The sequence below is a fragment of the Nesoenas mayeri genome (assembly GCF_963082525.1).
Source record: "Nesoenas mayeri genome assembly, chromosome: 3".
Taxonomy (NCBI): Eukaryota; Metazoa; Chordata; class Aves; order Columbiformes; family Columbidae; genus Nesoenas; species Nesoenas mayeri.
Window position 1 is genome coordinate 95141595 of NC_137544.1, and position 19205 is coordinate 95160799.

Genomic DNA, 19205 nt, shown 5'->3' on the forward strand with positions numbered 1-19205 from the left:
GAGATGAAGAATAGACAGGAGATCCACAGTGGCTATAGTAGCTCAAAGAAACATGGAGGTTACAGGTAAAATAAACAGGCTTGTTGTTGTTGTTGTTGTTTGTTTGTTTGTTTGTTTTTTAATACCTATTAGCACAGATTACATTAAAGGTGACTGGTAAGATATAGCTTTCCTGGATCTGAGAGTAAGGGGTTTCCAGTGGGTAAGTCAGGGATTGCACTACCCTTCTTCCCAGCCTAGTCTTTCTCCCGCCGGCTGGTGCTTCGCACCGGTTTGCTCACTGCAGACAGGGCAGATGGGCACAAGGCTGAGGCAGCCAGGCAAAGGCACCGGTGCTCTGATGGAGTCTGCAGCTGAACTCAGGGGTGAGGCATCCACTGAAGCAGGTGGGGACATGGTACATGATCCAACACAAGGACTCTTTCTGTAGACCTAGTTTGGCCTTTTAATGCTCTAGTGAATAATTAATGGTAAACAAGTTTCTAGTAGATAACACAGAGTGAACATAAAAATAAAGGCAAGCCATTATGAGGCAACGAATGTAACATTATCAGATAGAGATGGAAGTTTGGGACTCTACTACCATTTTTCCTTTTTTTTTTTTTTTTTAGGTCTAGGAAGAATAATTTCAAGCTAAGGGAAAAATACTCAAGCCACAGACAGGGCCTCCAGGATCTGTTTTTCATTTCTTGCAAGTGTCCTTTGAAATAGAGTTTCAAATTCTAATAACCCTTGTTTGTAGGAGAGGCAGGATGAGGAGCGGACAGGATTTTTCCGCATATTATGGAATTTCTTTTGGATGCTGAAAAATCTTATCCCACAGCCCTGCATATCTGCATAGGACATACTAATCATTAGTCCTTCAAGCTATCTTGTACCCATGCTGAGATTTCTGCTACATCCAGTTATGGCAAGGAGACCCTAGGTGACAAGATACAATGCTGGCATTGCTTAACATGTAGATAACCTCACTGCTATTTTGGTATCATGAGCCTGGTCAGGGACTCACTGGGGAAGAATAACTCTTTCTTTGTATTCAGTGGCTGAAACCCAGTCCTTGCTGTCTGCATAGCAGGTCCCAAAATCCCACCAGGACCATGATGGCACCGCACTGGAAGAGTACCAACGTGCTGGCTAGGCAAAGCCAGTGTCAGAAGTCCAGCACAGGTGAGAGCCTACAGGAGAGACATGTAGGTCAGGCAGGAGCACAAATAATGGGTCTCGTCAGAGAGGTGTCATTGTGGTGATGGAGAGAGCAATGCCTGAGTTATTAGAAGAAAATGGCTTTTTCAAGGAGCTGCACTGGTTTAGAGAAACACTCCTGGTATTCTGCTCACACTGATGGCTGCCTTGGCAGGGAAATGCATGTGGCTCCACTTCAGTCTCAGGGGAGGAATGAGGTCACTGTAAAGCTTTTGGCTCCTTCTTTCCATGGCATGCCTGGCTGGAGGAATTTTCCCTTTGCCTTGCAGTGCTTAGCCCAGTGGGAGACTAATGAGTCTCAGCTGTGGTACCCAGGATGGCTCATTTTGGTCACCAGCACTGTACCTGAGTTGTTGGTGCTGGTCTTGGCATCTGACCTTAGCAGAGGTCAGCTTGGATGCAGTTGTGAAAACTGTTGGTACAACCAAAGGCAGGGCTGGTTTTCCTTTAGTACGTGAGTTTGTGTCCTTCATGCCCAGGGACACCACAACCTGATCTTTCATGGTTTCAGAGAAGAGGCAGAGCTGAGGGAGGTAAGAGAACAAGGCCACCAAGTGGGATGCGGGCTTTTACCAGGCAGAAGGGGAGGTCACTGTATCCCTTCAGGGATCAGTCAGCGGCAGGATGGATGGGACCAGAGGCTCTGTTTCAGTTTTTCCTTTGGCAGGTTGTGCTTAAAGGAGTTCTACTGTGGGGTTGTAAGGCTGCCCAGCAATGAGATCTGGTCCAGGCACTTGTCACTTTGTGAAAGCAGGAGGTGGTATCTGAAGATCTGTATATCTGAAGATGTACAAGAGGTGCCTATGCTAAAAAAATTAAGAGGTCAATTAGCTGGTGAGGTCCTGTGTCAACACCACAGCAGATGGGAAGGGACTGAAGGAAGACCATGCTGCCTTCTCATTTGCGAGGGCTTCAGGAGCCGAGAGCAGATATGCAGCTCTTGTTGAGTCTGATAGCTACCCCATTGCCAGATACATGCTCCCCATGCCCACCAGCCTTGGGGGTCTTCATTCAGATGCTCAAGAAGGAGCCAGGAGGTCTCATGAGTTTGTGCTGAAGCAGCATTGTGCACTTTGTGTCAGTGTGTCTTTGCTCTCATGCAGGTTTCTGCTTATCTATCCAGGCAAGGGAGAACCAACCTCGCACAGTGAACATCAACTGGCAAATTGTCCGTAACTAGATTTCCGTCTGTAACTCCACACTTTCAGGAGTAACAGCAACAACTGAATCACTCGATGGATAAGGAGATGACAATATTAAGTTAGCCCGTTTAAAAAAAAAATTGCCACCAACCTGTCCCAGCATTATCCAGCAGTTATCAGTCCAGCTCTGCATTCAGAGCCCCCACCTGCCTTCCCCGCAGAGATGGGGGAACTGCAAACACAGCCCATCATTCTGTTCCCTGCCATGACCGTCCGCTTGGTTTGTTAGGCTAAATCACACCATAGATGTCAGCACACTCCTTCAGGACTTGCCTGTGACCCTCCCAAGGTCTGGGCAAGGAAAGAAGCCGAGCTCCAGCTGTGACTGAAACATTAGTTTCCCTAAGAATAGCAATGGGAATCAACAACACAGTTATCTTCTATCAAAAACTTTTCTCAGATTTGATACAGTAACTTAACTCTGCTCTCATACTTCCACTCCCACCACAGGCACTAGGCAAGACCTTCTGGGGCTCATCTAATGTTGAACTTTTCACAGTAGATCCCACCGGAACAGTGTGGGACAGTCATTTTGATACGCTGGAAAAGTCACAGTCTTAAACAGTGATAAAATATGCCTCTGTGGCTGGGTCTGTGTTTGCATTTTTGTTCAGACTTCCTACTATGACTTTCCCTCGCCCTCCAGGTCACTCCACGAGCCGTTGCAACAGTAGGAGCAGTTTTGTAGACCATCGAACTGTTCACAGCTGGTGCCTTATCACATGGGTGCTTTTCCCACGTTTCCCGTTGCTACAATTAATGCAGCTTATGTCTAGAATTGGATATGTTCAATATACCGGGCTTTGTAGCTGCCATGTTTTTAACTGTCTGGTTTCTTCATGAAATTATCACTTTTGAAAACCTTTGATTTCAAAATAACAGTGAAATATGGCCAGCATAAATACTACGCTGGAACAATAAATAAAACCTGTTCAGTAATGACAGTCTTGTTCTTCCCAGCTGTGCGAATGTTTCTGTGGGAGTCAAGCAGGCAGAAGCTAGAACAGCCTTAAGGCAACTCTAATATTCACCTAGGAGGTAGATGGGTCAAACAGCTGGCATAGGAACAGAGCAATTTCAGGATTACCATAGTTACTGTTTACTCACCATCCCTGGCCTTACGCAAAACACAGATCATGTGGAACTAGGAGTGAAAGCCAGAAACTTCAATACAAAATTAAATTATGGCTAGCAAGGAACAGGCATCAGAAGTTTGGCAATTAGTTCATTTTACATAATCTCCTCAAAGTCCAGCTGCTTAACAGAATTATCCAAAGTAACTATTGCTGGTATTCCTTCTTTTCACCAAAAAAAAAAAAAAATCCCCATGTTCAGACTTTGTGCCTAATTGGCCAGATCTGTTTATTTTCACCCAAGCAAAACTTCTCAGTTCAGTGAGAGGTTTCTCTTGGACGCAATTATGAACCATGTGAATTTTTGCCATACATTTTAACTTACATCATTATGCCACTGATTAAAAGATGAGCATTTGTCCTGTACCTAAGATGTGTAAAGCCCTTGATGCAATAAAACAATCAATATATTCTAGTGGGTAGAGGATGCACAAATAGTAAGGAGAAAGATACTAAGTAAATGAATTTTTTTAGAGGTAAACGCAGACAAAAACAATGAGGAAAGACTTTGAGGCACATTATTTCCACATAGTGCCCTGAATTGGCTTATGTCAGTATGTGTCTGAGTCCTGGGCTGACAAGAGACTGGTGAACCTTGGAACACCCAGGGCTTCTTTTAGCTTTGAATTTCAATTTGGAAGTGAAATCTGATGCTGAGCAAGTTTCACCTGGTTTCAAGTTTCACTGGAAAAGGGGTAAGTGGATGAGGAAACACAGGTAGCTGTGAGAAGGCGATGATAGTGAAAGACATGAGGTTGTGAGCAGCAGTGGTGCACAGAGCTTGTTCATATTGCAAACAGAAAAACATCATCAGGTGAGGAGCATCCGTACCCCTTAGTGTACGATGCTGCTGCTTCTGCAGCATCTAATAGGGATGCACAGAAACTGGGTTCAGAAAGTGTTTTTGATGGTTTTTAGCCAAATGATTGTCTGTATGTGACCTTTCTAAATGCTAGGGAGACAAACTGCTTCTTCCTATAGTGTATCAGAAAGTGCAGCTAGACTCCCTCTGCAAATTTTCCCACAAATAAGTCAGTGCAAAAGGAATTGTGGGTTTTGCATTGTTTAAAATTGTCGTTTGATAATGGAATACATTCTTATATAAGTATGGTTATGTCATACATAATTTTAAAGTGCTTTTTTCACTTTATGTATTTTGCTACTGAATTATTACTTGTTGTTTATTTTGTATTTATTTTAGACTATGGAAATTATGTTAGATAAAAAGCAAATTCAAGTGATTTTCTTATGTGAGTTCAAAATTGGTTGTGAAACAGTGGAGACAACTTGCAACATCAACAATTCATTTGGCCTAGGAACTGCTAATGAATGTACAGTGCAGTGGTGATTCAAGAAGTTTTGCAAAGGAGATGAGAGCCTTGAAGATAAGGAGCATAGTGACTGGCCATCAGAAGCTGACAATGATCAATGGAGAGGAATCATCGAAGGAGTTTGAGAAGCTGCCCAAGAACTCAATGCCAACCATTCTATGGTTGTTCAGTATTTGTAGCAAGTTGGAAAGGTGAAAAAGCTCAATAAGTGGCTGCCTCATGAGCTGACTGAAAATCAAATAAATTCTTGTTTTGAAGTGTCATCTTCTCTTATTCTGCACAACAATGACAAGTGATTTCTCAATCAGATTGTGACGTGTGACAAAAGGTGGATTTTATATGACAACCGGTGACGACCAGCTTGGTGGTTGGACCGGAAAACTCTCCAAAGTACATCCCAAAGCCAAACTTGCACCAAAAAAAGGTCATGGTCACTGTTTGGTGCTCTGCCACCACTCTGATCCACTACACCTTTCTGAATCCTGGTAAAACCATTCAATTTGAGAAATTTGCTCAGCAAATTGATGAGGTACACCAAAAACTGCGCTGCCAGCAGCCAGCATTGGTCCACAGAAAGGACCTAATTCTTCTCCACAACACCACCTGACTGCACGTCGCAAAACCAACACTTCAAAAGTTTAATGAATTGGGCTACAAAGTTTTGCCTCATCTGCCATATTGATCTGACCTCTCATCAACCAACTACCACTTCCTCAAGCAACAACTTGTTGCGGGGAAACACTTCCACAACCAGCAGGATGCAGAAAATGCTTTCCAACAGTTCACTGAATCTCAAAGAATAGATTTTTATGATACAGGAATAAACAAACTTATCTCTCATTGGCAAAATGATTGTAATTGTTGATCGTAATGGTTCCTATTTTGATTAATAAAGATGCATTTGAGCCTAGTTACAATGATTCAAAACTCATGGTCCAAAACCACAATTACTTTTGCACCAACTAAGTGGTGTCTGCCCTCTAGCCCCATTCCAAAAAAAAAGTTATAGGATGTTAAAGTATTTGTCTAATAGTAAGATAAATGCACAACAGCTGGGATGTGAGACTTGGCACCAGAGGGCTTTTGCCAGCAGGCCAAGGAAAAGTGTGAAAAGCAAGTATGAATGAAATTACATGCCTCCTCTGTCCGCACCGCATGAGAGTGCAGGGCCAACTAACCCAGAGTGATGGATCAGTAATTCATCATTGTAACGGAAGCAGTTTACAAAGAGCACCAGAATCCTTGTAAGATGTGTAAAACATTGATTGAATTCCCTGAATAATATTTTACCAGTAAGAAAAACCTAAATGAGATTTAATTATATACGCCCCCGAACAAACAAAACAAAACCCACCAACAACATTAAGCATTACAGCTGCTTCATTCCGCCCTTCCCAATCGCTGATTTTTATCAGCAGATTAAGACATTTCCAGCTGAAAGGCTAATTAATGAATTTCATGTTTTCTGCCTGTCCTGATCACAGGGAGAGTCTGCAGTCCAAATGAAACACAGTTACAAGCGACTGGAAGGATTACTGCCTACACTGTGTGATTTCCAATGAAAGAAAGTGCCTTGGCCTTCTGCTCTCTGTTCCACTCTCCTACCTTCATGCACTCAAAAGCTGCTGTGTCTGTCCTCCAGCTGATAGTGCTCCTTTGTCACAAGCTCTCCCTCCTCCCCATTAAACGCTTTCTCTTTCTTCTCTCCATTCACAGATCTTATTCTTAGAAGAATTCAGTTATAAACATTAAAAGGGTTGGGAAAAAACCTGCTTTTGCAGGTATAAATGCATGTCAGGTTATGCTGCATCCTTTCAGAGGACACACTTGTACTTACTACTGTATCACCAAAGCACTACAGGCACAGAGTCACATGCCAGGGTCTCTCTCTGCACTACCAGATTTTATTAGGTGTTTTACATTTTTCCAACCATTTTCCAAATTTGACCATGTGAAAATCGTAATCACTGAATCAGAGTAAATACAGAGATGATACAAGTAGATATTTTCCTACACTCTTCAGTAGCCTGGTAAACTATCTATATATTTATAAAAATATATCTAAAAATGTCTAATTGTATAACAGTTCACAAATTCACACATTAACAAAACTCCTTTCTGACAGACATAGCACTAGGCATGTTTTGGAGTAGTGCTTAGTTGTCTGTGTGGTTTATAGATATATATGTATACACACACATCAGTCCAAAACATTCACTGCCTCCATAAGAATATAATCCTGGTTTTAATTTTGAGGAATATTCTTTTTCCTCCTTTTTTTTTTTTTTTTTTTCTTCCCCCTTTCTTTCTTTTTGCTTTTCTTTGGTTTTGGAGTGGTTGCATTTATAGCACAAAACATCATCTTCAATGAAAAATGGGAAGGCTCCACAAAGGGACACTCTCTACTAAGTCATATAGGCTTTTGACTTAACAAATTAAGGCCTGATACTGCATGTGTTTTATTTCATGTTCTGTGTGCAGCAGTGGGTCTGCTGAATGTGTGAAGTCAAGCATATATTTTGTTAGTTTAATACTTAAAAAAACCAGCTCTTTAGTATATATTGCATAGCATTCATTGAAAGGAGACCAATAGTGCACCAGTTTGGAATATGGTCAAAATCAATGATATATAACCTGTCCAAACATATATATGTAAAATATATATACATATATATACACATACATTTTATGCATAAATAATATAGATCTGGAATAACATTGATTTAATTATTTGATACATCTGGTCATTTCTAAATTTTTCAAGGCAGAGCCCAAACTCAGCACTCAAACAAGAAAACATACCCTGGATGGCTCTTACTTGACAGATTCGTGACACATGTGCTGTACAAGCAAATAAATAATTTGACTGTGAAAAAAATTGCAATATAGAAATCTGGATCAGTTGAATTTTCTTTAACATACTGGAATAAGCATAATTTTTCTTACCCTAATATTTTGCAGTGAATGATACACCAGCACTTGGCAAAAGATCTTTTGTCACTTGACAATGTCTCCAGCTGCTGGAGCAGGGTACCAATTTCCAGGCACTCTCAGGCTTCCATCAACTCAATTTTAGCAATTTATGCCTATGGCCTGTCCTCCAAATACCTGCTCAGGGACAAGGCAGGGGGGTGTGCACAGCCTGGGGTGTGCTACCATCCAGCCAGGTACACTCTCAGAATGGTACCCGGCCAGCTAATGCATCCCTCCCAAAAATTCCCCAGTGTACTTCAGTGCTTACCCTGGGCCAGTGAGCATCCCATATGGCCGCCCTGCTGAGGGATCAGATTATGACTTTCTTGATTGTGCAGCATACAGGTAGCCAAATCCAGCACTCCCAGTAGCCCCAGCCCAGACATCACTGGTGGGAGGGACACAACAGGCTCCACAAAGAAACTAATGTGCCCCAAACAAAATGAGGCACGGCAGCCTCACTACCCTGCTGCCAGTACTGTATATGCCAGGAAAATGTTACTCCTGCAATAGGTTCAATCTTAAAAAATCCTTAAAAAAGGAATCAGCTCAACGTTTAGAAACCATTGGGTCTACTTTTCACCTGAAAAATAAGTGTTATTTGCACATCACTACAAGATGTCATCATGACTGCAGCATGGTATGTAATGAGAGAGTAACTGCAAGCTGCCAAAACAGATGATCCAAAAAAAGCAGTACACTGCAAATCCACAAATAGAAAAATTAGGGCTTTCACTTATTTTTTTTTTTCCTCTGGATGTAGCCTAAAATTAAGCTGAAATGACTCTGAAGCCCTGATCTAAACACGTCAGTGGGGGTGAGTAGGCATCTCCTACTGCATTTCACAGTTGTTTCTCTGGGAAGCCACCTGTTTGCAGCATGCAAGGAAAAAACATGGAAAAGTTGAAGACTTTGAAACGCCACATCTAGATCCTAATATTCCATGGCAGAGAGGCCACGCAAGGGTTTCCAAGTCAGAATAAGAGCGACTTCTAGAAGAGGAATGGGAGAATTTTTGAACACAAAATAACTTTCTCACTTTTGGTTCGATTTAAGCCAAATGTTTCAGATAGAAATTTTATGCTGAAACAAACATTTACAAAGATCTGTTGATGAAATATCAGGGGACAATTTTTACAACACAGTATGAGGCAGAATCCTGAATCAGTTCAAAATAAAATGTGTTTCCTAGCCTTAACTCCCACAAACTTCATGAAGAATAGAGTAACACATGCTGGAAAAAGTGGCAGTGTCTCCTAATTAAATCCTAATGGGAGCTATTGTCTGGGGACTACATTTAAATTCACAATAAATGAAGCTACTGAAAATGCAAGGTATTTTCTTTTGTCCATAGTAAAAGCAAGAAAGGTTACAAATTTGGTGGGTTCCAGCTAAGCAGCTCTTTTCTACCTTTTCAGCTTTAGGACTCCAGCCCTGAAAAGATGAAGCATATGTTTGGCTTTATTTGTTGCATTGATTCCAATGTGGTTACTTACCATATCTAAAAGTTAATCTATTAAATAAGCCTCTGCCTGGTTGATATTAATTCCCTCATATGTGTTGTCTGAGATACACAGTATAGTTTATTTAATGAGAAACAATTGCTGTCTTAATTTGCTGATCTAATTTTTAAAAATATTGACAGCTCTGCTATTCAGCAAATTCAGAAATACATCACAAGGAAGAATTTACTCTTGGATTTTGGATTTTAGTCTTGCTAACATCAGCCATTCTATTGCATACCATGGTGTAAGACAAGGAAGAATCAGATATAGAGTCATTTAATCCTCTCTCATTTAAGCTTGATTCAGTTCTATGGACACAAAGTTGTTACTACCTGCAGTCAGAGAGAAATCATGCAGTAAAATGAAGCTTCACTGTAGAGGTCTTCTCAGCTGCATTCTCTCTGGATGCACTGTGCTTTGTTTATTTTATTGTTGCTTGCATTTTTTAAAAAAGTATTATTTTCTTCCTGTAAATTTTTCTTAAATTATTCAAAAAGAACTTTAGTGACAAAGCTCTGCTTAAATGTGCATGCTTCATTTTGACGTTGTTCAGCTGTTTACTTTCATCGTTCACTTCACCGGACTATTTTACCCACCAAAAATGATGGTATGTCTGCAGTTTTTCCCTCCTTGACAAGCTGTCAGAAGCCTCATTTGAAAATACTGTGAGCAGAAAGCCTGACAACTCTGGGAAAGAAGGGGGAATTGAAAGAAAAAGATGGAAAACGACATCCCACTGACTTCCTCATCTGTCTGTCAGACATGAGCCCTGGCACTGGAGCAGCCAGGCCACCCACCTCCCTGAGGAGAGACGTGTTAAACGGGGCCACCTCCAACAGGGCGACTGTCACTGCCTCAGTGTGGTGTTGACCTACTGTGACAACAGGAGGAGGAGAAGCAATAAATCAGATGTCGGAGGGAGGTGGCTCTTGGTGGGGCTGTTGAGGGAGCTGCAAGATGGGAAAGGGTTTGCGTTAATACTAAGGGCTGTTTGGACTCTCATGCGTGCATGAGGAGAGCGACCATGAAACGCAGGTTTCAAAGGCTAGAGAGCGAAGCAGGCAGCAGTTCTGCTTGGGAATAACAAGAAGAAATATTTTATGGCCTAGAAATACCAAAGATGGGGTTAGAGGAGCCTACCCAAGCTCTGGAGGGCAGATGGGAGCCCAAAGAGGATGCCAGGAGGGCATGTGGTGGAGTTATGGTGCCCCGAGTCAGTTACAACCAGCCCCTCTGGATCCCCCATTGAGGCACAGCCTTTTGCCAGAGTCCACCCCAAACCACACTCTCCTGAAATGTCATAAACCCAAGGAACTTCAGGGCAACAGCAAATTGGCTTGGTCCTGCTGTCTTAACATCTGACATGCATGGGGAAGGTTTTTTCTTGGCCAAAACTGCAGGATCAAACTCTTAATAGCCGAAGTGTCTAATTTTATAAATGTGGACTTTAAAAACACAATACAGCCAGGAATTAAAAGGAATTGTATAGTCCCATTGAGGGTTTTAATATTTGTAAATGATAACACAGGCTGATGAAGCGATCCTGAAAAAAAAAAGATACTTGAGATGCTTCCTGCAGAGAGGAGGAGACGGGCAGAGAGAAAACAGCTCCTGAAAACTTTCAGCAGAAATTAAATAAGTAAACTACAGTTTTTGATTTTCTGGGTTTTTGTCAAAACGTGATCTGTTTTTTCGTTTGGGGTAACAACAACAAAAAAACCCCAAACAGCCCCCTAACATCTTTAGCTTTTTTATTTCATGGAAACCTTTTAAAAATTATGTGCATGCATTTCTCCTAAGAAAGAATTCAAGGGAGAACTTTGTCCATCTCTAGGGAGCATGCAGGAGATGCTGCATGTCCTTCTTGAGCACTGAAATAGAAAAAATACTTAATGAAATAAGTAAGCCCTGATTTTTGCAGGCAAAAATTTTTCTTGCCAAGTTTCACACTGGAACAAACTGCAGATTTCCCATATATTTTCTTCTTGGGAATTTTTGTCAAATTAGAAGATAATAGTTTACTTGCAAGCACCACCTGCAGATTTTGTAGAAAACAGGAAAAACTCAAGTTTGACATACGACCTCTGAAAATTTTTCTTCTTACAAACAAAACAGAGAACACTTCTCCAGCATCATCACATCCCAAGCCAATATAATTTGCAAAAAGTTAGAGCATTTTTTCTTTTAACTGAAAACACTCTTGGGCTGTTTCCACAGAAACCACATGCAAATGTTTTACAGCTTTTGTCTGATACTTTCAGACAGAAGAAAGAAGTAGTACTTTTCTTCCATTATTTTAGAGTGATATAGGAATTAATATTAAAAAATTCAAGGTATTTTTTTCTTTTTTAAACATTTGTGCAACTAACCAATTCTAATAGTTTGGTTTTTTTAAAAGATTAGTAGATTATTTAGGTTTGGGGTTTTTTTTTCTTTCCTTAATTTAAATATATTTTGTTCAAGTTTGGTTTAAATCTAGTAACTGCCTTCATTTCTCATTTCTAGCACTCTAAAGTGGCTGCCATAGCTTCACAGCTCCCTGTAAATTTTCCTGTGTGTGGACACTGGCATTTGAAAGAAGAGCTGCAGTGTTTCTGCCTAACAAATTAATCGCCTCTGCTGCTAGTAATTTATCTTTTCCGATGTCTGCATAAAATAAATTACTTGTAATGGCAACACAAATAGCTATCAAATATATGGCACTGTCCCACTCTGTATTATTAAAGCCTCATTTTAACAACATGAGTGCAGATCCTGTTGGTCTCACCTGCTCAGCTATTAGTTTCAATTTGTCTCCCAACGCTTGCCAACACGCTGGGGTGTGTGAGCAGTCCCAAAAGACCTCTTTGGAAAATCTCACTACATTCCCACACCTCTGACAATATTTCACTATACCTCAGGGTAATGCTAAACAATCTGTGCATTGTCCTATGCCATCTGTTCAGCGTTTTTAAGCATAACTGCTCCATATTGGCGTCTCATGCGTTGTAACCAGTTTCTGTTATACCATACCATTCGTTTTTGTCATACCCTTTCCTTCCATTTCATTTTTTTCATCGCTAGCCAGCCCCGACTATCACACAAATGCACTGCAGGATGCAGCCAGGAAACCGAAGTAGTGCAGGGAACATCACCTTGCTCTTTATTATTACCAGAAGCAGCATATTCTCAGGTCCCTACCTGGTAGGACCAGCCTGCATCACTTCCAGGTGAGCCAGTGGGTGTCATGTGACATATCCCACAGATAATCATAGAATATTTTGGGTTGGAAGGGACCTTTAAAGTCCATCTATTCCACCCCCCCTGCAATGACCAGGGACATCTTCAACTAGATCAGGTTGCTCAGAGCCCCGTTCAGCCCGGTCTGGAATGTTTCCAGGGATGGGGCATCTACCACCTCTCTGGGCAGGTTGTTGCATTGTATAACAGGATGGTGTGCTCACGTAAGAGAAATACCACACAGGCACTGAATCAAATACAGGTCAGGCACTAGTGTCGCAAACTCAGCATGGACCATCACAGTCCAGTTGTGCCTCGGTGTCTTGCATCACAGGGAGGGAGCACATCCAGTTGGGCAGTACTTCCATCCAGCAACAACAAGGTTAAAGCCAATTCGGGTTTTAAAGCTTGCTAGAGTCTCAGGGGCTCAGAGCCCGCCACAGGCGCCCCCCATGGGGGACCCACTGCTCCCCAAGCTTGGCACTGGCTGGGGAGTGCGGAGACCAGTGTGGGGACCGGCATTCACTCTTGGCCCTGCTAACAGCTGGGGCTGGGCCTTTAGCCCTGTATTTAAGCATAAATAAATTACACCAGGCTTCCTCATTCGTAAAATCAGGATGTGCATCCTTATTTGGGAAGTATTTTGGAGCAGGGAGTGTAGATATTACATAAATGCTAAAAAAAATTTCTATTGCACTTTTGCTGCTTGAATCAGTCTAACATTTTAAATAGAAGTATTTTATTTAAAACCTAGCTTTTAGACTCTTCAGTAGACAGCATCAATGACTACTTTCCCTAATAATTCATGTCTTCAAGTACTCAACTGGTATTCCAAGTGAGTCCAGTTCCAGTATCTGAGGAATAATAAAAAGGTTTCATACTAAGCTGATATCAAAAGCCTCCAGGAAGAGATGGCAGTCTGTCTGTAATCATAGTTGAATTCAAGAAAGCCTTAATATTTTTTTAAAAAGCCTAAAGCAGTTCTGAATATTCAGACATGATTTATTCAGTTCTGGAACAAGTCATAAATTAATTGAAATGCCTACTGAATTTGCCTAATCAACATCTTGAACTGAGATTTCTGAAATCCTGACTATGTCCTAAACAAATATGTTGGTTTAGTTTTTTAATTTTTTTTTGCCATAACACTGTTCATTAACCTAAAGCCTGACCATTGCTATTTTTCCAAATGAGCACATGTGGTGACATCCATCTCCCGTAACCATTGACCTCAGGAAGTTAAGAAAACAAGCGGTTTCAAAACCACACTGTGAAATACGGCTGCTAAGATGGCCAGCACATTCTTCTCATTTTTCATTAGCCTCTCCTGTAGCTGTCACAGGACAAATCATCCAGCAGGAAATGACAGCCAAGTCTCAATATGGCAAAGCCTGGTTAGGCTTAGATCTATGGACAGACTTTTCCCATAAAACCTCATGGCAGGAATACAAGATGCATCTCTTGGGCACATCCTAAACCTGGAGTTCTGAGGAAAGTGGGTGGTTTGGGGGAAAAGTTCCTGAAGGGCATATCATGGAGATATCATGCTCCTGGGGTCCCAGAGTGATCCAGGCACCTTGCACTGCTTGTGGCCCTGCAGAAGCCCAGAGAACCACCTGGGCAACGGCATCTTCACCTCCTTACGACCTTGTGCTCGAGCACCCATAAGGCAAATTTGATTTGACTCTTCTTTTTTCCCTGCATTGTTGAGGTTCTCTTTTATATATGACCATGCCTGTGCAGCTCAGTTTCACTCTGATTTTTCATCTGAGATAGTGAGATGGAAAAGACCATTTGCCATTTCCACTGCCTCGTTCTCTACATGTCTGTGTATTACCATAACACCTGGTGCCACATCCAAGACCTTATCTTCCTCTGCTTCTCAGTCTTGGGCTCTAAAATATAGGATTTTTTGCACTGGCTATGATGCTCTGAAACTCTCACCATGTGTGTGTGCCAGTAAAGGTGGAAGGAGTGGCAGCCCTCAGTTTGCAGAGGAAGGAATGACATGCACCACCATCCCTGGAGGTATTTAAAAGACATGTAGACATGGCACTTAGGGACATGTTTTAGAGCAGGCATTAGCAGTATTAGGTTAATGGCTGGAGTCGATTAAAAGTTAATGGTTGAAGTCAATCAAAGGTCTTTTCCAATCTAAATGATTCCATTGAGCAGTGAGAAGGAGGGAATAGCTTACTGGCCAGCAAGGTGCACCAGGAGCTCCAGCCTTGCCGGGGTGTCCTAGGCCTGCTGGGGAACAGATCTGGAGCCAAACTAAATTATTCTGCAAGGAGATGAAGGAGCACTCTGCTTGTCTGCCACAGGAGGGACTGGTCTTCCTCCACTGCAGGGCAGTGCAATGCAACCCAATAGGTGTTAATGGGTTGAGCCATTGAGGATGCTTAACAGGAGCTACTTAGCTTTGCTCCCAATAAACAAAGATAGCTCTGCTCTAGTGTGACTCCAGGTACTTGTTAATTGGAAGTTTAATTGTGTCCTGAAGGCAGAGGCCTTGTGTCTGGGCTTTTTGTAGGGCAGAATATCCATAGGGAATCTAGTGATGTTTGTTGCTTAATTTTTTTTTAATCTGAACAAACAGTGGCATTGTTGTTAGGTAGTACCAGAGGGAATATCAAGACAGCAAGGGAAGACGGATCAGAGCCAGCCACTGAGGAAAATAACACACCTCACATCTAAGGAGTGGGAAATTCACAGGCAGAAAGGTTCCTGAAGCTGTATTTTTTTTTTCAATCCAACCCATAGTCTCAGTGTAAGCCCTGAAAAGTCAGCAGGTGTACAGATCCATTTGAGGCCATCCGTTTTCCCATAGTCAGAATTGCCTTGTGCCTTGCACTGAGTAAGGGAGTAATATTCTCTAGCTGGCTGTGCTCACAGAGGCCAGGGTCCTAGGCCTACTAATATCTACTATTATAACTGCCATGCTAACTATACCTATTCACAAGCAAAAGAGCTGTAGACAAAACCATCAATATTTTAAAACATTTAACCTGAATAATGTTGCTTCCACATCTGAAAGTCTCATTTCCAGAAACTACTGTTGGTTTGAGTTGACTGACATTAGGCTGCTCAGGACAACCGGGTGTCTGCCGTTATTATTGATATCCAGGCTTGTGAGATACAAAATGCATAAATGTGAATAATTTTGTACAAACCCCTTGGAAATAAAACACATGTATTAGCCAACAGCATGTTTTAATAATTAGAGGACAACAGCCAAGGAATAACATAGTGGTTATTCAGAATGTATCACAACCACTTTTTCTTTCCCTTTTTCCTAACTCCCTCTTCCTTTCTCATTTCTGCTGCTGTCATCTTGCCTGTTAGGAGGGAAGGGAAACACTTCTAAACCTCTATCTTTTTATGCCTGAAGAAAGCTCCTCTCCAGCTTCCTTACTGTGCTTCACCCTCTCCAGGTGGGAATGAGGATTCGTGTGAAATGCAGCAAAATTGGATCAGAGAGACCACATAACAGGCCTGTTCTGTGGGTTCGCATGATTCCTATTTCAGAGGCTTCTCAGAACCAGGCCAGAGGAAAAGCTAAAGGATACAAAAAACATTGAATCAGTCTTAAAAAATTCAGGACATTGGCCTAAAAATCACTACATCTCTAAAAAACAAAGCAAAGCAACAACCCCTTCTAATTCTTCCATTTGCCTTCTGTTTTCTGAGCAATTTGTATTCACATAGTGTATTTAAGCTTTGCTCCTTAAGGACTAGATGTACCTAATAATAAGAAGAAATGGAAATAACCCTAAGAGAGATTCTTAAGTAATTATACACGTCCAGGAACTAAGACTTTAAAAAAACAAGAGAACATATGGATACCTTAGTAAAATAATGAGTTAGCAGTAACCAGCTTACTCTTCATTTGGTCACCTTTTGGTGTGGTTTTTGTTCATGTGACGAGCCGAACCTTCTCCTGGCATTGGCACTAAAATCCATATTCTCTGATTTAACATTCAATGATATCTCAAAAAGATACACTTCTGCTTCCATACATCCATCTAGTAGTCTTTCAAAGAATGTCTTTTGGACCAGCACAATAATCTCAAACCTGGTTATTTTCACAGTCTCCTAGTTGCATCCTTCACAGAGTGGTAGTTACGATTCAGACCATCTCTTCTTTTCTCAGTGGTTTTAGCCCAAGGCCCAGTTGTCCCCTATATGTTCAGCTTTTCACCTAGCTGTCCCACATCACCCATGTTTTCCAGAGTCCCTCCCGTCAGCACTTATTCATCAGCCAGCTACTTCATCCAACAAGCTTGGTCCTGCACCATCTCTGTCCAAGAGCTGGGGTTTGATTCACAGGCCTTGACCACAACCCTGCCAAATCTTTGAGAATTTTGCTATAGATGTCAGGGTTATTGACTGTAAATAGCATGTAATTGTGGGGAAAAAAGAACATCAGTATCCTTTACTTTTTATGTGGACTAGCAGACAGCATATTGGCGTGTCAACAGAAGAACATTGAGTTCTTTTTTCCCTTCTTTTGCGAAGCCAGAAGAAAATTGTATCTCTGCATGCCTCTCTGTGGCCTTCCAGGTTTTTTATTTATCTCCTTGTATTGCAAGCTTCCTTAGATATGGGCTACCTTACTACCTGCCTTTACTATGTTAGTACACCAGGAAACCATTTGGATCAGATTTCTGGACCCTGTTTCATGCTGCAATACAAATAATCAATTTTTTTTTTTTCCTTAAAAAAAAAAAAAAAAAAAAAAAAAAAAAAAAGCAAAAAAAGCCCATCAACTACAAACACCTCTTTTCCTCAGATTCCTGGTTGGGAGAAGCTCAGCAATAAGGAGACCTGCATTGGGAACTGCAGAAAGTTCAAACAGAAAGAGCCTTATGTAAAGCCTTATTTACTGCAATTCTAATCTAATCCACCTTGCTCTGGAGACCACTGCACAGCATAACACAGAGCCTGCAGATAACAAACAGCTACAAAAAAACACCGTTGATTTCTCTGAGCAACAGAAGCTGCCAAAAATGCATCCAGCCTCTGTGGAAAAGACCTTCACCTCTGGATAGAGCCCGTCGGTGCACACCCCATTAGCAGTTGCCAGGTCTTAGAAAATGACTTTCATCTGGCTGCAAAAAACATGTATGTAGAAGTGAGCCTGGCAGCCCTTCTCAGAGCTTTATTCACTGCAGCTTAAATGAGATAACCATCATTCCACTGCGCACACCAGTCCTGTATCTTGATTACACATGGCATCTGCACACACAAGAGATGCTTTGGAGTATCCTATCCTTGTTACTAGATTTTTACTACTTGTCAGGCAAATATTCATGCCTGGCATTTATTTCCTCCATCCTACAGGTAGAGATAGAAAAGGGCTTCCAGTCTACCTTACTGTTCCCATTGGTAACTAAAAGGTTTTGTCTTTTTTTTTTGTCTCTCTCTCTTACAGGATAGTGCACAGTGAATGGCTCCTCAAAGTGTTCAGTTGTTGCTCACCTAGGCACTGTTTTCACTCATAAAAGATAAACCTCAAAGGACTGAAATTTGGTTCTTATCATCACACAGAATTAAATAAAATTAGAGTAATAGGAAAAAAAAAAAAAGGAAGAAGAAACTTTTGTTACAGCATTACTGTCATGAATAGTTGATTAGCAGTATATGTCCTTTGTGCACACAGCATCTTCATCCCTTAGTAGCTCCTCAGAAGAGGTGCCCACAGTGGCTGTCCTACCACCTGGCTCTAGTTCCTGAGATGCCTCCAACTCTCTGTATGTGGTACATGTTGCTCCTCTGCATCTAGTGCCAGTTCTAACTGGACATCAGTTTCCGTAGCCAAAACATCTGGCAGCCATCTCTGATGCTTCCCTCAGGCTCTGCCCAGCACCACCCGTGACAAAGAGTGCCCGGGGACAGAGCTGCAGAACTGGCCCAACAAACTTCAAGCCATTTAGCTGTCTCCTGCTCACAGAGGCCAATATATCTCAGGCAGCTTCAGAACTCATTCTATGAAGTTGGGAGGTGGCACCCAAAGGCTACAAGCTTTTGTAGGCCTTTCTGTTTCACCAGTGCTGAAGGTACCTGTGAATTAAGCCAGGCATGAACTGGGACTGAAAGCTTCAGATCCAATTTAAAACTAATGCAGGTCTCCAAGGCACAGCTATAGGGTGGGGATCATGTGGAATAATATCAGTCTATTCTGATATTAGCATGCAGGATGAGCTAGGCTGTTGCTTGACAACATATGGTTTATGTATTACACAGCCTAACCCTGCACTGTGGGCCAACATGGAAAGGGTCATGGACTTACTTCTTACCTTTAGGATGTTATTATAGTCCATGGATTCAAGGGGGTGGGGACAAAAGAGCTTTCCTGGCACAGCTTTTAAAAAACAGCTCCCAAATTTCTCTTTGATCAGAATTATTTGCTTTATATGTTTTTGAAGGCCCTCTGATGTGACAAACCCCTATTCTGCTGCTTGCATCCAGATACAGTTTTGCGATGAAAAGCTTTGTTCTCCTCCAATATTGCAAGATTTGTGATCCTTAATCTACTCTGTTATTCATCTCTGCATGAAGTTATCAGACCTTACCCTTTACTGCCTTCCACTGATGTACATCAGGAATCTTTCCAAAGATTCCACTCTAATATTGAAG